Here is a 17339-nt window from a genome sequence, read left to right on the forward strand (position 1 = left end):
TTTACTTCTTGTACTTTTGTTGTGATCCATAATCTTGCTTGCTGAAACACATGCATACTCACACTTTATTTTATGACATTCATGATCCATCATAAACCCCGTCACCACTGTTTTAATTGTTGCTTGAGTATAAGCAATCATTCTATGTCTGGTGTGGGAAGGGGAAGAATAGGAGGAAAAGGGCAACAACAATGAAGATAAAATACAAGGTGGTAAAGTTCCTTTCTCCTCTTACTTATTTCCAGCACTTTAATTTGCATGATTGTCTTCTATGTTCTTTGTATGTATGTGTGCTTTCTCCTTGTGAATAAGCATGTCAATTCTGTCTTTTAAACTTTTTGTTGATTGGGGCTGTGTTTGCTAGTCTGAATGTTATTACTGCATCATCTCCTTACTTACTTGTTTGCTTGTCCTTTTGAATCAAATAAAAGGAGAATGAGTGTTTTTAAAAGACTAGAGTGGAGTTCATACTATGGAATGAGTTCATGAGTTTGTGGTGTGGTCATAAGTTAGCTAAGTTGGTTCAACCACAAGGGTGGGAAGACAACTATCTGTCATGAATACTATGCTTGAGACACACCCCATGAGACTAGCTAAATAAGAAGATCCTAATAAGAAAGAGGGAAAGAATAATGAAAGTGGAAGAATAAAAGAAAAAAAGTAAGCAATAAGGCTAGGCACCAATGGTTTTAATCTTGAAGCATGTGTCTGTGGTGCTCCTGTGTGAGGGATCTACTTGGATGAATAAGCTCTTTGGGGTGCTTTATCACTTGGTAACTTGGGTTAACTAACCCGGGATTATCAGCTGAAAGTCCACTATCAAGAGTAACCCTCACTACAGAGCATTTAGTAACCCAAAGAGGTGCTGGACACCAAGGTCTCAAGAAAAGAAAATAAATAAACCATATGCCTGTGGTGTGTATGTATCGGGGAGAGACTTGAGCAAGTAAGTCCTTAGGGGTGCTTCAACACCCAGCACCTTGAACCAACTGGTTCGGGAGTGTTGGCTGAAAGCTTATTCTAAAAAGTTGCCCCCTTACAAAGCACTTAGCTTAAGAACACAAATAAACCCTGAAATGACAATAAAAGGATCAATGAATAAAAGTCTCATGGGATGCAATCAAAGTGAGTGTTTTAGGACATGATAAAGGTTTGAAAGCCAGGAATGAACCTAAGTTGCTATGCATGAAACCACCATAAAACCAGGGACATGACTTCCACAAGAATGACTCATTTCTCTTGGCATTCCATTCATCATTCTTTTGTTCCAGTACTTGCTTAGAGACAAGCAAGCTTTAAGTTTGGTGTTGTGATGGCAGGGCATTTTGGCCAGTTTCACTGACCTTTTCTTTACTGTTTTTAAGGTATTTTCATGCATTTTCTTGGAAAATAAGCTAGTTTTGGGTAGATATTCACTTACATCTTGATTCAAGCATACATTGTGCACTTTACATGATTTCATGAGAATTTTTGCATGAATTTAATGATAAATTGGATGATGCATGATCCTATGATTAAGAACAAGACTTTGATGCACTTTGTTTGATTGATTTCAGGCTAAAAGAAGAAGAGAAGAAGCCATGTTAGTGGCTACGTTAGTTACACTAACGTGGGCACTAACGTGGAAGGAAGGAAAGCCCCAACGTTAGTGAGAAAAGTTAGTGGCATTAACTTTGAAGAAAGAAAATGGAGCCAACATTAGTGACACTTAATATTATCACTAACGTTGGACCAAGCTCATAAGTGGCCACGTTAGTTGCCACGTTAACTTAGTTAACGTGGCCTCTAACGTTAAGAAGTAAAGGGGAAGCCAACGTTAGTGACATTCAACTTTATCACTAACGTTGGCCAAGTCACAATAAGCCACGTTAACTCCCACGTTAACCTAGTTAACGTGGAAGCTAACGTGAAGAAACAAGGTGGTCGACAACGTTAGTGACACCAAACATTGTCACTAACGTTGGAAGGAACCCACACAAGCCCCAATAAGCCACGTTAACTCCCACGTTAACCTAGTTAACGTGGAGGCTAACGTGAAGAAGGGAGGTGATCGCCAACGTTAGTGACACCCAACATTGTCACTAACGTTGGAATGAGCCCACACAAGCCACTATGAGCCACGTTAACTCCCACGTTAACTTAGTTAACGTGGTAGTTAACGTGGGCAAAAGTCCCACCTGGCAGCCTAACCATGCCTTCTTCAAACACGCATAACTTGAGCCACAAAGCTCCAAATGAGGTGATTCCAGTGGCATTGGAAAGTAGGATTCCAGAGATTTCCAAGAATATATGGCACTATATGGTTGACACTAAATTTGAGGGAGAAAACCTGCCCCGAAAGTGCAAAGATGAACATGGTATCAACCTGTAGTAAGGCCAGCTGACCTCTTCACCTTCCAAGAAGTGTAACTCGAGTTGTAGAGCTCCAAATGATGCGCTTCCAAAGGCATTGGAAAGTAGACATCCAGGGATTTCCAATAATATATAATAGTATGGGGTGGACACTAAGTTTGAGCTTCAGAAACTGGCAATAATGAAGCCCTGATCGCTAGCGTTATTGGCACTCAAATTTTTCATTAACGCTGGCAACTATGCCAGCGACCATGTCCACTTCAAAGGAGCATAACTTGAGCTACACAGGCCCAATTGAGGTGATTCTAGTTGCGTTAGAAAGCTGACATTCAGAGCTTTTCAACGATATATAATACTCTATAGTGGGCATGAAATTGGAGCACAAACAAGAGGCATCTTTTAAGCCCCAAAAACACCAACTAGGCAGCAAGTGCAACGTTAGCCACAATAACTTTAGCACTAACGCCATGATGAGCGGATAATTTATACGCTTTTTGGCATTGTTTTTAGTATGTTTTTAGTAGGATCTAGCTACTTTTAGGGATGTTTTCATTAGTTTTTATGTTAAATTCACATTTCTGGACTTTACTATGAGTTTGTGTGTTTTTCTGTGATTTCAGGTATTTTCTGGCTGAAATTGAGGGACTTGAGCAGAAATCAGATTCAGAGGTTGAAAAAGGACTGCTGATGCTGTTGGATTCTGACCTCCCTGCACTCAAAGTGGATTTTCTGGAGCTACAGAACTCGAAATGGCGCGCTTCCAATTGCGTTGGAAAGTAGACATCCAGGGCTTTCCAGAAATATATAATAGTCCATACTTTGGCCAAGAATTGACGATGTAAACTGGCGTTCAGTGCCAGCCTTCTGCCCAAATCTGGCGTCCAGCGCCAGAAAAGGATCCAAAACAAGAGTTGAACGCCCAAACTGGCACAAATACTGGCGTTCAACTCCACAAATGGCCTCTGCACGTGCAACACTTAGGCTCAGCCCAAACACACACCAAGTGGGCCCCGGAAGTGGATTTATTCATCAATTACTTACTCATGTAAACCCTAGTGACTAGTTTATTATAAATAGGACCTTTTACTAGTCTTTTTGACAATCTTTGGTCTCAGTTTTATTCCATTGTTCATCTTAGGAGACTATTGATCACGTTTTAGGGGGCTGGCCATCTCGGCCATGCCTGGACCTTCACTTATGTATTTTCAACGGTAGAGTTTCTACACTCCATAGATTAAGGTGTGGAGCTCTGCTGTTCCTCAAAGATTAATGCAAGTACTACTGTTTTCTATTCAATTCTTCTTATTTCTCTTCTAAGATATCCATTCGCACTCAAGAACGTGATGAAGGTGATGATTATGTGTGACGCTCATCACCATCTCCCCTATGAACGCGTGCCTGACAAACACTTCCGTTCTACATGTAACAAGCTAGAATGAATATCTCTTAGATCTCCTAACCGGAATCTTCGTGGCGTAAGCTAGAATGATGGCGGCATTCAAGAGAATCCGGAAGGTCTAAACCTTGTCTGTGGTATTCTGAGTAGGATTCAATGATTGAATGACTGTGACGAGCTTCAAACTCGCGAGTGCTGGGCGTTAGTGACAGACGCAAAAGGAGGGTGAATCCTATTCCAGCATGATCGAGAACCGACAGATGAATAGCCGTGCCGTGACAGGGTGCGTGAGCATATTATTCACTGAGAGGAGGGGATGTAGCCACTGACAACGGTGATGCCCTTGCATAAAGCCAGCCATGGAAAGGAGTAAGACTGATTGGATGAAGATAGCAGGAAAGCAGAGGTTCAGAGGAACGAAAAGCATCTCCATTCGCTTATCTGAAATTCCTACCAATGATTTACATAAGTATCTCTATCCCTATTTCATTATATAATATTCGAAAACTCCATGATTATTTTATATCCGCCTGACTGAGATTTACAAGGTGACCATAGCTTGCTTCATACCAACAATCTCCGTGGGATTCGACCCTTACTCACGTAAGGTATTACTTGGACGACCCAGTGCACTTGCTGGTTAGTTGTATCGAAGTTGTGAAAATTATGAATTAAGATCAAAGCACCAAGCTTTGGAGCCATTACCAGGGATTGTTCGAGCCTGGACATCACAATTTCGTGCACCAAGTTTTTGGCGCCGTTGCCGGGGATTGTTTGAGTTTGGACAACTGACGGCTCATCTTGTTGCTCAGATTAGGTAATTTTCTTTTCGTTTTGTTTTCAAAAAAAAAATCTTTCAAAAATCTCTCATCTGTTTTTGAAAAAAAAATTTAATTAAAAAATGTTTTCAAAAAAAAAAATTAAATTATTCTATAGATTCAAAATTTTTAAGAATGAATTCTAGTATTTCATGAAGCATGTTGAAGCCTGGCTGGCTGTAAAGCCATGTCTATTCCTTTGGGAATGAGTATGTCAGGCGTGTCATGTCAGTAATTATATGCTAAAGCTTGGCTGGCTGTTAAGCCATGCCAGACCCTTTGATTGGAGCTTTAAGACTAACATGGTAAGATTCCTGGAATTCATATTAAAAATTTTGGAATCCTTATTTTCTTTTTCAAAATTATTTTTCGAAAAACATAAAATAAAAATCCAAAAAAAAAAAAATTAGAAAATCATAAAAATCAAAAATATTTTTGTGTTTCTTGTTTGAGTCTTGAGTCATATCATAAGTTTGGTGTCACTTGCATATGCATCTTGCATTTTTTCGAAAATATCATGCATTCATAGTGTTCTTCATGATCTTCAAGTTGTTCTTGGTAAGTCTTCTTGTTTGATCTTGATGATTTTTTTGTTTTGTTTCTTTTCATGTTTATCATATGCATTCTTGAATTCTTAGTGTCTAAGCATTAAAGAATTCTAAGTCTGGTGTCTTGCATGTTTTCTTTGCATTAAAAATTTTTCAAAAATATGTTCTTGATGTTCATCATGACATTCATAGTGTTCTTGGTGTTCATCTTGACATTCATAGCATTCTTGCATGCATTCATTGTTTTGATCTAAAAATTTCATGCATTGCATCATTTTTCTTGTTTTTCTCTCTCATCATAAAAATTCAAAAAAAAAAAAATAAATAAATATATCTTTCCCTTTTTCTCTCATCAAATTCGAAAATTGAGTTGACTTTTTCAAAAATTTTTTAAAATCAAAGTTGTTCCTTATGAGTCAAATCAAATTTTCAATTTGAAAATCTTATCTTTTTCAAAATCTTTTTCAAAAATCAAATCTTTTTCAAAATTCTTAGTTATTTTCGAAAATTAAAAAAATATTTTTCAAAAATATTTTTCTTATTTTTATATCAAATTTTTCGAAAATAATATAATCAATTAATGTTTTGATTCAAAAATTTGAAGTTTGTTACTTGCTTGTTAAGAAAGATTCAAACTTTAAGTTCTAGAATCATATCTTGTGATTTCTTATGAATCAAGTCATTAATTGTGATTTTAAAAATCAAATCTTTTTCAAAACTAATTTCAATCATATCTTTTCAAAAATATCTTCTTATCTTATCTTTTTCAAAAATATATTTTCAAAATATCTTTTCTAACTTCCTAACTTCCTAACTTCTTATCTTTTCAAAATTTGTTTCAACTAACTAACTAACTTTTTGTTTGTTTCTTAACTTTTTCAAAACTACCTAACTAACTCTCTCTCTCTCTAATTTTCGAAAATATCTTCCCTCTTTTTCAAAAATTTCTTTTTTATTAACTAATTATTTTTATTTTTTATTTAAAAAAAAATTTCGAAAAAAAAATACTAACTCTTTTTCAAAAATTGTTTTCGAAAATTCACTTCCCCCTCTCATCTTCTTCTATTTGTTTATTGATATACTAACATCTTTCCTTCAACTCTCTAAAAATCCGAACCCCCTCTCTCTCTGAGTTCAGATTTTCTTCCCTTCTTTTCTTCTACTGACACAAGGATCCCTATACTGTGGTATAAAGGATCCATATTATTATTACTATTTTTTCTGTGCCATCTTCTTTGTCATATGAGCAGGAGCAAGGACAAGAACATTCTTGTTAAAGCAGATCCAGAACCTGAAAGGACTCTGAAGAAAAAATTAAGAGAAGCTAAAATACAACAGTCCAGAGATAACCTTTCAGAAATTTTCGAACAGGAAAAGGATATGGCAGCCGAAAATAATAATAATATAAGGAAGATGCTTGGTGACTTTACTGCACCTAATTCCAATTTACATGGAAGAAGCATCTCCATTCCTGCCATTGGAGCAAACAAATTTGAGCTGAAACCTCAATTAGTTTCTCTAATGCAGCAGAACTGCAAGTTTCATGGACTTCCATCTGAAGATCCTTTTCAGTTCTTAACTGAATTCTTGCAGATATGTAATACTGTTAAGACTAATGGAGTAGATCCTAAAGTCTACAGGCTCATGCTTTTCCCTTTTGCTGTAAGAGACAGAGCTAGATTATGGTTGGATTCTCAACCCAAAGACAGCCTGAACTCTTGGGATAAGCTGGTCACGGCTTTCTTAGCCAAGTACTTTCCTCCTCAAAAGCTGAGCAAGCTTAGAGCTGATGTTCAAACCTTCAGACAGAAAGAAGGTGAATCCCTCTATGAAGCTTGGGAAAGATACAAACAGTTGACCAAAAAGTGTCCTTCTGACATGCTTTCAGAATGGACCATCCTGGATATATTCTATGATGGTTTATCTGAGCTATCAAAGATGTCACTGGATACTTCTGCAGGTGGATCCATTCACCTAAAGAAAACGCCTGCAGAAGCTCAAGAACTCATTGAGATGGTTGCTAATAACCAGTTCATGTACACTTCTGAAAGGAATCCTGTGAGTAATGGGACGCCTATGAAGAAGGGAGTTCTTGAAGTTGATACTCTGAATGCCATATTGGCTCAGAATAAAATATTGACTCAGCAAGTCAATATGATCTCTCAGAGGCTGCATGGAATGCAAGCTGCATCCAACAGTACTCAAGAGGCATCTTCTGAAGAAGAAGCTTATGATCCTGAGAACCCTGCAATAGCAGAGGTAAATTACTTAGGTGAACCTTATGGAAACACCTATAACTCAACATGGAGAAATCATCCAAATTTCTCATGGAAGGATCAAAAGCCCCAACAAGGCTTTAGTAATGGTGGAAGAAACAGGTTTAGCAACAGCAAGCCTTTTCCATCATCAACTCAGCAACAGACAGAGAACTCTGAACAAAATGCTTCTAATTTAGCAAATTTAGTCTCTGATCTATCTAAAGCCACTGTAAGTTTCATGAATGAAACAAGGTCTTCCATTAGAAATCTGGAAGCACAAGTGGGCCAGCTGAGTAAAAGGATCACTGAAATCCCTCCTAGTACTCTCCCAAGCAATACAGAAGAGAATCCAAAAGGAGAGTGCAAGGCCATTGACATAAGCGCCATGGCCGAACCTATGAGGAGAGGAGAGGACGTGAATCCCAAGGAGGAAGACCTCCTGGGACGTCCAGTGATCAATAAGGAGCCTCCCTCTGAGGAACCAAAGGACTCTGAGGCTCATCTAGAGACCATAGAGATTCCATTAAACCTCCTTATGCCCTTCATGAGCTCTGATGAGTACTCCTCTTCTGAAGAGAATGAGGATGTTACTGAAGAGCAAACTGCCAAGTTTCTTGGTGCAATCATGAAGCTGAATGCCAAATTATTTGGCATTGATACTTGGGAAGTTGAACCTCCCTTGTTCATCAATGAACTAAGTGATCTGGATCAACTGACATTGCCTCAGAAGAGACAGGATCCTGGAAAGTTCATAATACCCTGTACCATAGGCACCATGATCTTTAAGGCTCTGTGTGACCTTGGTTCAGGAATAAACCTCATGCCCCTCTCTGTAATAGAGAAACTGGGAATCTATGGAGTGCAAGCTGCTAAAATCTCATTAGAGATGGCAGACAGCTTTAGAAAACAGGCTTATGGACAAGTAGAGGACGTGCTAGTAAAGGTTGAAGGCCTTTACATCCCTGCTGATTTCATAGTCCTGGATACTGGAAAGGAAGAGGATGAATCCATCATCCTAGGAAGACCTTTCCTGGCCACAGCAAGAGCTGTGATTGATGTTGACAGAGGTGAAATATTCCTTCAATGGAATGAGAACTCCCTTGTGTTTAAAACTCAAAGATCTCCCTCTACAACCATGGAGAGGAAGCAGAAAAAGCTTCTCTCCAAGCAGAGTCAACCAGAGCCCCCACAGTCAAACTCTAAGTTTGGTGTTGGGAGGCCACAACCAAACTCTAAGTTTGGTGTTGAACTCCCATATCCAAACTCTAAGTTTGGTGTTGGAGAGTCTCAACAAAGCTCTGCACATCTGTGAGGCTCCATGAGAGCCCACTGTCAAGCTATTGACATTAAAGAAGCGCTTGTTGGGAGGCAACCCAATGTTTATCTAATTCTTATTTTTATTGTTTTTCATGTTTTCTTAGGTTCATGATCATGTGGAGTCACAAAATAAACAAAAAAATCAAAAACGGAATCAAAAACAGCAGAAGAAAAATCACACCCTGGAGGAGCATCTGTCTGGCGTTCAAACGCCAGAACAGAGCATAGTTCTGGTGCTGAACGCCCAGAATGGGAGCATCCTGGCGCTGAACGCCCAGAACAAGCATGGTTCTGGCGTTCAACGCCAGAAATGGCAGCAAAGGGGCGTTGAACGCCCAAAATGGGCACCAACCTGGCGCTGAACGCCCAGAGTTGTGTGCAAGGGCATTTTGCATGCCTAAATTGGTGCAGGGATGTAAATGCCTTGACACCTCAGGATCTGTGGACCTCACAGGATCCCCACCTACCTCCACTCACTCTCTTCTCTCTTCTCAATCATCCTCTATTCCCAATAAACACCCTTCCCTATTAACCCTTTACCACTCACATCCATACACCCACTACCTTCAAAATTCAACATCTCTCTCTCTCTCTCACCCAATCCCACCCATATGGCCGAATACACACTCTCATCCATCTCCTCCATATCTTCTTCTTCTATTCTTTCTTCTTTTGCTCGGGGCGAGCAACATTCTAAGTTTGGTGTGGTCAAAGCATAGCTTTTTTTGTTTTTTCCATAACCATTGATGGCACTTAAGGCCAGAAGAAACCTCTAGAAAGAGGAAAGGGAAGACAAAAGCTTCCATCAAGGGTCTATAGCTCAGTGGTAGAACATTTGACTGCAAATCAAGAGATCTCTGAGATACCTCAGGGGATACATTTTCTTCCACACAATTATTGGAAGCAACTAAGGGTGGAACATCAAGAGCACTCCATCATCCTTCATGAAATCAGAGAAGATCTAAAAGCAATGAGGGAGGAGCAGCAAAGACAAGGAAGAGACATAGAAGAGCTCAAGGACATCACTAAGGTGGACTCATTCCTTGTTCTTACTTTCTCTGTTTTTTGTTTTCTATGTTATGTGCTTATCTGTGTTTGTGTCTTCATTACATGATCATTAGTAGTAGTAACTTTGTCTTAAAGTTATAAATGTCCTATGAATCCATCACCTCTCTTAAATGAAAAATGTTTTAATTCAAAAGAACAAGAAGTACATGAGTTTCGAATTTATCCTTGAACGTAGCCTAATTATATTGATGTGGTGACAATGCTTCTTGTTTTCTGAATGTATGCTTGAACAGTGCATATGTCTTTTGAAGTTGTTGTTTAAGAATGTTAAATATGTTGGCTCTTGAAAGAATGATGACTAGGAGACATGTTATTTGATAATCTGAAAAATCATAAAAATGATTCTTGAAGCAAGAAAAAGCAGCAAAGAACAAAGCTTGCAGAAAAAAAAAAAGAGAAAAAAAAAAGGGGCGAAAAAAAAAAGTAGTAGAAAGAAAAAGAAAAAGCAAGCAGAAAAAGCCAATAACCCTTAAAACCAAAAGGCAAGGGCAAATAAAAAGGATCCCAAGGCTTTGAGCATCAGTGGATAGGAGGGCCTAAAGGAATAAAATCCTGGTCTAAGCGGCTAAACCAAGCTGTCCCTAACCATGTGCTTGTGGTGTGTAGGTGTCAAGTGAAAACTTGAGACTGAGCGGTTAAAGTCAAGGTCCAAAGCAAAAACAAAGAGTGTGCTTAAGAACCCTGGACACCTCTAATTGGGGACTTTAGCAAAGCTGAGTCACAATCTGAAAAGGTTCACCCAATTATGTGTCTGTGGCATTTATGTATCCGGTGGTAATACTGGAAAACAAAGTGCTTAGAGCCACGGCCAAGACTCATAAAGAAGCTGTGTTCAAGAATCATCATACTGAACTAGGAGAATCAATAACACTATCTAAACTCTGAGTTCCTATAGATGCCAATCATTCTGAACCTCAATGGATAAAGTGAGATGCCAAAACTATTCAAGAGGCAAAAAGCTATAAGTCCCGCTCATATGATTGAAACTATGTTTCATTGATAGTTTGGAATTTATAGTATATTCTCTTCTTTTTATCCTATTTGATTTTCAGTTGCTTGGGGACAAGCAACAATTTAAGTTTGGTGTTGTGATGAGCGGATAATTTATACGCTTTTTGGCATTGTTTTTAGTATGTTTTTAGTAGGATCTAGCTACTTTTAGGGATGTTTTCATTAGTTTTTATGTTAAATTCACATTTCTGGACTTTACTATGAGTTTGTGTGTTTTTCTGTGATTTCAGGTATTTTCTGGCTGAAATTGAGGGACTTGAGCAGAAATCAGATTCAGAGGTTGAAAAAGGACTGCTGATGCTGTTGGATTCTGACCTCCCTGCACTCAAAGTGGATTTTCTGGAGCTACAGAACTCGAAATGGCGCGCTTCCAATTGCGTTGGAAAGTAGACATCCAGGGCTTTCCAGAAATATATAATAGTCCATATTTTGGCCAAGAATTGACGACGTAAACTGGCGTTCAACGCCAGCCTTCTGCCCAAATCTGGCGTCCAGCGCCAGAAAAGGATCCAAAACCAGAGTTGAACGCCCAAACTGGCACAAATACTGGCGTTCAACTCCACAAATGGCCTCTGCACGTGCAACACTTAGGCTCAGCCCAAACACACACCAAGTGGGCCCCGGAAGTGGATTTATTCATCAATTACTTACTCATGTAAACCCTAGTGACTAGTTTATTATAAATAGGACCTTTTACTAGTCTTTTTGACAATCTTTGGTCTCAGTTTTATTCCATTGTTCATCTTAGGAGACTATTGATCACGTTTTAGGGGGCTGGCCATCTCGGCCATGCCTGGACCTTCACTTATGTATTTTCAACGGTAGAGTTTCTACACTCCATAGATTAAGGTGTGGAGCTCTGCTGTTCCTCAAAGATTAATGCAAGTACTACTGTTTTCTATTCAATTCTTCTTATTTCTCTTCTAAGATATCCATTCGCACTCAAGAACGTGATGAAGGTGATGATTATGTGTGACGCTCATCACCATCTCCCCTATGAACGCGTGCCTGACAAACACTTCCGTTCTACATGTAACAAGCTAGAATGAATATCTCTTAGATCTCCTAACCGGAATCTTCGTGGCGTAAGCTAGAATGATGGCGGCATTCAAGAGAATCCGGAAGGTCTAAACCTTGTCTGTGGTATTCTGAGTAGGATTCAATGATTGAATGACTGTGACGAGCTTCAAACTCGCGAGTGCTGGGCGTTAGTGACAGACGCAAAAGGAGGGTGAATCCTATTCCAGCATGATCGAGAACAGACAGATGAATAGCCGTGCCGTGACAGGGTGCGTGAGCATATTATTCACTGAGAGGAGGGGATGTAGCCACTGACAACGGTGATGCCCTTGCATAAAGCCAGCCATGGAAAGGAGTAAGACTGATTGGATGAAGATAGCAGGAAAGCAGAGGTTCAGAGGAACGAAAAGCATCTCCATTCGCTTATCTGAAATTCCTACCAATGATTTACATAAGTATCTCTATCCCTATTTCATTATATAATATTCGAAAACTCCATGATTATTTTATATCCGCCTGACTGAGATTTACAAGGTGACCATAGCTTGCTTCATACCAACAATCTCCGTGGGATTCGACCCTTACTCACGTAAGGTATTACTTGGACGACCCAATGCACTTGCTGGTTAGTTGTATCGAAGTTGTGACAATTATGAATTAAGATCAAAGCACCAAGCTTTGGAGCCATTATCAGGGATTGTTCGAGCCTGGACATCACAATTTCGTGCACCACGCCACACTTGTAGTGTTAGTGTGGCTAACTTTAGCACTAACTTTAGCACCTGGACCTCAACTTGACTCACTCTCTCTCAAGTCCACTTCAAAGCTCAAGCAAGCAAGCCCACAATTGTCAACCAATCAAGACCACAAGAAGCATCTAGAATAGGAATTTTCATTTAATTGTAATTTGCTTTTAATTTCATTTTGTAATTTAGGAGAGCCTATATAAAGGCCTTAGTCTTTACATTGAAAAGAAGCTTGGAAAAGGGGAGAATTCTGGAATGGGGGATTGAAGAGGGGTCTTCGGACTCCCTCCCCTCACACACTTTTCCTTCTCTTTCTTTTAGTTGTAATTTTCATTTATGAATGTTGAATTTTAAATTTCAGTTTGAATCTTCATCTTTATTTTTCTGCACTTTCTTTCATTTCTGTTTTTATAGAGCAATGATCAACTAATTCTTTACATTGGGTTAGAGAGCTCTATTGTGATTCAATGGATTAAGTGTAGTTCTTATTCTTCTTCTTCTTTCTTTCCTCTTGATTTTACTAGAGAGCTTTCGATCTTCATCCAATTGGGTAGTTATCATGGAAAAGAAATTATTCATACTTGGATCTCTTCTGAACCTTGAAAGAGGAATGAAGAGATCATGCTAGAAATGCTTTCTCATGCTGGACCAAATTGGGTGTGGATGGATATGTGACTATAATCCTTCCAACACTTGATTTGGGAAATGCATGTGGTATAATCAGTGACCATACTTCATCTCTTCTCATGAGCAATTGACCAAGGAATTAGCTATTGATCAAGATTTGAGAGATTGAATTCCAAGAAATTGGAATTCGATCAATTAAGATTGCCAAGGAGATCAATGAATGCATTGATTGAGGAAGAGATGAGAATGAACTTGATCCGAAGGATTGCAATATCTCTTGATCCCAATGTTCATTTTATTTTTTAGTTCTTACATTTTATTTTCTTGCCATTTTACTTCTCTGCACTTTATTGCTTTCTTTACTTTCATGCAATTTACATTTCCTTGCTGCTTATCACTCCAATATGATTCGTTTAACTAGAATAATCAATTAACCATTGATTCCTTAATCCGTTAATCTCTGTGGGATTCGACCTCACTCTTTTGTGAGTTTTACTTGACGACAATTCGGTACACTTGCCGAAGGGGAATTTGTTGAGAGAAAAGTTTTCCGTGCATCATGCATCCCCAACTCGAGTTATTCACAATCATAATCATAATCACACAACACCCACACTGGTGTTTATTCACGGGGGTGAGCTCATCCGGAACTTTCACAGTGTCCGGCCACACTTACGACATAGCGTCAGCAGAATCTCGGATCTCAACCTGGAGCAAGTGGAGCCGACCCACTGTATCTACCCAAGGAAATTCAAAACTCAGATAGTTTCACAAATCTCAAATCAACCTCGACTGGGAGCAAGTGGGGGCTAACCACTGCATCTACCCTAGGAGTTGCAAACCAAACCCGGAGCAAATGGAATCAACGCCACTGCATCTTTCCAGGCAGGTATATCTCACCACATTCTGGAGCAAGTAAAATCACTCCACTGCATCTACCCAGGCAAGTATTTAAAAATTCAACCTGGAGTGAGTGGAATCACTACTTCTACCGCTACTACCCAGGCGTTACAATCTCTGACCTGGAGCAAGTGGGATAAACCACAACCCTTGCTACTACCCAGGCATCACAATCTCTGACCTAGAGCAAGTGGGACGAACCACAACCCTTGTTACTACCCAGGAATCTCAAACATACATTCATTTAAAACTCCATAATTAAACTCATTTATCATAATCCTTCTTCCCATATCATACCCGGAGCAAGTGGACAACGCCACTGCCTACTAACCGGGGTCACACATCACATTCAACATGTTCCATCATTATTCCCTTACCACATTTAGTTATTAATCATATATATATATATATACATACTCATCCATAATTCAATTCTTATCACAGCCATCCGGCTCATATTGTACACAGTACTTTCATCTTCATCCTTAGCAACTCATACAATTATCATTACTCATCATTCATCATTGGTTCTTACTTTACTTCATCCACAAGTTACCACATGTCTTAGCTTCTTTTCATTACTAGGTATACTATAAAAGTGTAGGGCTTAAAGGATGAAAGTGGAAGCTTAGAAATCTGAAATTTGGCTTTAAAACTCAAAATTCAATTTCTGCCGAAAACAAGGTCGCGCGTGCGCGTCGCCCACGCGGATGCGTGGAAGGCTGAAAAAGTAGAGTGACGCGTGAGCGTCGCCTATACGCATGCGTAGGAGTCAGAAAAGCAGAATGACGCGTGTGCGTCAGCCACGCGCACATGTGGGTGCATTTTGTGCTTCTCGCACAAAATCAGCACAGCACCCGCGCAACTCTCCGAATTTTCTACGAGGCATTCGCATCAGTGCAGCAACGCATACGCGTCAGCCATGCACACGCATGGGTGAGTAAAAATCAAGATTGACGTGTGCGCGTCGGCCACGCGTGCGCGTCGGCCACGTGTGCGCGTGGAAGCACGATATTCCAAAATTTTTACTAAGTTAAAAAGCTGCAAAATTATATTTTCAAACCCCAAACTTCTAACACACATAACTTCTTCTAAAAAATTCTTTTTTCATCCATTTTTGAACCGTTGAAAAGATCGTTGAATAAACTTTCATAAAAATCCAATTTTGAAGAATTCCAAACTCCGTGGACCGAGTTACGAACCACCAAAGTTGGTCAAAAATTAGTTTCTACCCAAAAATAGAAATCACTAATTTTTTCAATGTTCACAAGCCAAATTCATTTTCACTCATCCAAATGACCACAATCCAACTGTAAGAACTGCAACTAATCAACCAGTTAATTAAGTAACTAATTGCTCAAAGTAGGTTCCGAAATATTAGAGTGAGAATTTGAGGATTTAAATGTGATTTTTGGACTCAGTAGGTCTCTTTGAGTCAGAAAATGTGTTTTCTGCGAAAAACCGTGAAAAATTGTGAACCGGCAGTTGAATCGGTTGAATCGGTTCAAGTCTGCCCGGTACTGTGCGAGAAAAAGTGAAAACAGTCAAAAACCTTAGAAAAATAATAAAAGTCGAAAACTGGGCATTAATTTTAAAGGTTTGGCCCGAAGTTGGGCCAAACGGGCTAAAAATACTAACGGATTGGACCGAGTCCAAGTTGGGCCCAAGCCCAACATTTAAAAGGGTCCATTAATGAACCCAATCAGCCATAACACACTCAAACACACACACTTCACAAGCTCATATCTTGAGCTATAGAGCTCCGATCGCCGCACCGTTTACGGCTACGCGTTCCTTGTGAAGAGCTCTACAATACCCATATTAGAAACTGGTAAGAAAAGCTCGAATCCCTTTTAGTTCTTCTCTTCAAAATTTCGAGTTTTAGGGTTTTTATTAAGTAAGGTTTTGTGATTTTTGGGTGTTTAGGTTCACTCTAATCCTTACTTAGTATTGGATTTTAGCTACCAAAGCTATTGGGAAAGGTAAGAAGCATTGAAATCTTGTGAAATTTCAATTTTGATGAGCCCTAGGTTGAATTATTGTGAATTATGTGCGTTATAGCTTGAAGTTATGATTATTGGAAATTGTTAGAGCTTGTTGGTGATTTTTGGTGGCTTGGCTTGTGGTGGAAAGCTCAAATTGTGCTCATTTGGGATTTTGATTTATATAGAAAATCGACCAAGTTTTGGTTTCGGTTTCCTTTATGTAGTATATAATATTCATGGACACTTAGACTAGTGACCCATAGGATAGGTTAGAATTAAGATGATTGTTGATGTGTTGAATGATGATTTATGATGAGTTGATAAAGTTGAGTAATTATGATGAATGATGGTGATATGATGATGATGATTGATTGTGTGAATTGAAAAGTGAATGGTGATGATATGTGTGATGTTGGGATTGATGAAATGGTAATGTGGATGGTAAATTTGAATGTGGATTGATCCTAAGTGTTATATAGTTGATGTTGAGGTTGAGAATAATGACATGTCTCTACAAGAAAAACACCCATTCAGGTACACTTGAAAAGTGTAGCCAAAAATGAAAAAAAATGATGCCTTAGGCAAAGGTTACGCTTTTTAGGCTTTGGAGACGCTTTTCTGGGTGATGCCTATACTAGTGTTGCCTATTCTCAAAGGCTACGCTTTTTTGTATCAAAGGCTACGCTTCTAGCTTTTGGGAATATGGTGCGCTTTTTAAGTGATGCTGTCCAGGACCAAAGGCTATGCTTTTTAGCACTAATGGTTACCAGAATTCAAAAGAATAGGCTACACTTTTCAAAGCTACTACATCACTTTATAAATGTAACAAATAGTATACCTATAGCTACTCTATATAAGTGTAGCCTTTTGTCCCTCATTTTTTTTAGTTTCTGTTTATATATATATATATATATATATATATATATATATATATATATATATATATATATATAAACAGAAATTTCTAATAATCTTTTTATCTAAAATCTAATATTTAAGAATATAATTATATATATAATCCTGTATTTTTAATTAAATTAGTTGATTATTATAAAATAAAAAGAAATACATAATAATACCATACAATAATATTTAAATAATAAAAATTATCATGAAACAAAATATATTTATATAATAAACCAAAAATATTGGGATGATCATAATTTTGAATATTCATACATCTTACACTAGAATAAGCATATTCATATCAAAATATGCATGAGACCACTTAGAGTTTACTACTAATAAACTAGGAAAAACCAAAATATTATATCATACAAATGTATCTTCTAA

The 17339-nt window shown here is 38.5% G+C and overlaps 1 non-coding gene across 1 annotated transcript; it reads right to left on the reverse strand.

The window, feature by feature from the left end:
• Positions 1-6890: 6890 nt before the first annotated feature.
• On the reverse strand, positions 6891-6998 carry LOC148573481 (small nucleolar RNA R71). Its single transcript, XR_015905663.1, has one exon. It is a non-coding gene; the product is annotated as a small nucleolar RNA R71 (small nucleolar RNA).
• Positions 6999-17339: the final 10341 nt, after the last annotated feature.

The sequence above is a fragment of the Arachis ipaensis genome, chromosome B2 (genome assembly GCF_059453495.1).
Source record: "Arachis ipaensis isolate K30076 ecotype BB chromosome B2, ASM5945349v1, whole genome shotgun sequence".
Lineage (NCBI taxonomy): Eukaryota > Viridiplantae > Streptophyta > Magnoliopsida > Fabales > Fabaceae > Arachis > Arachis ipaensis.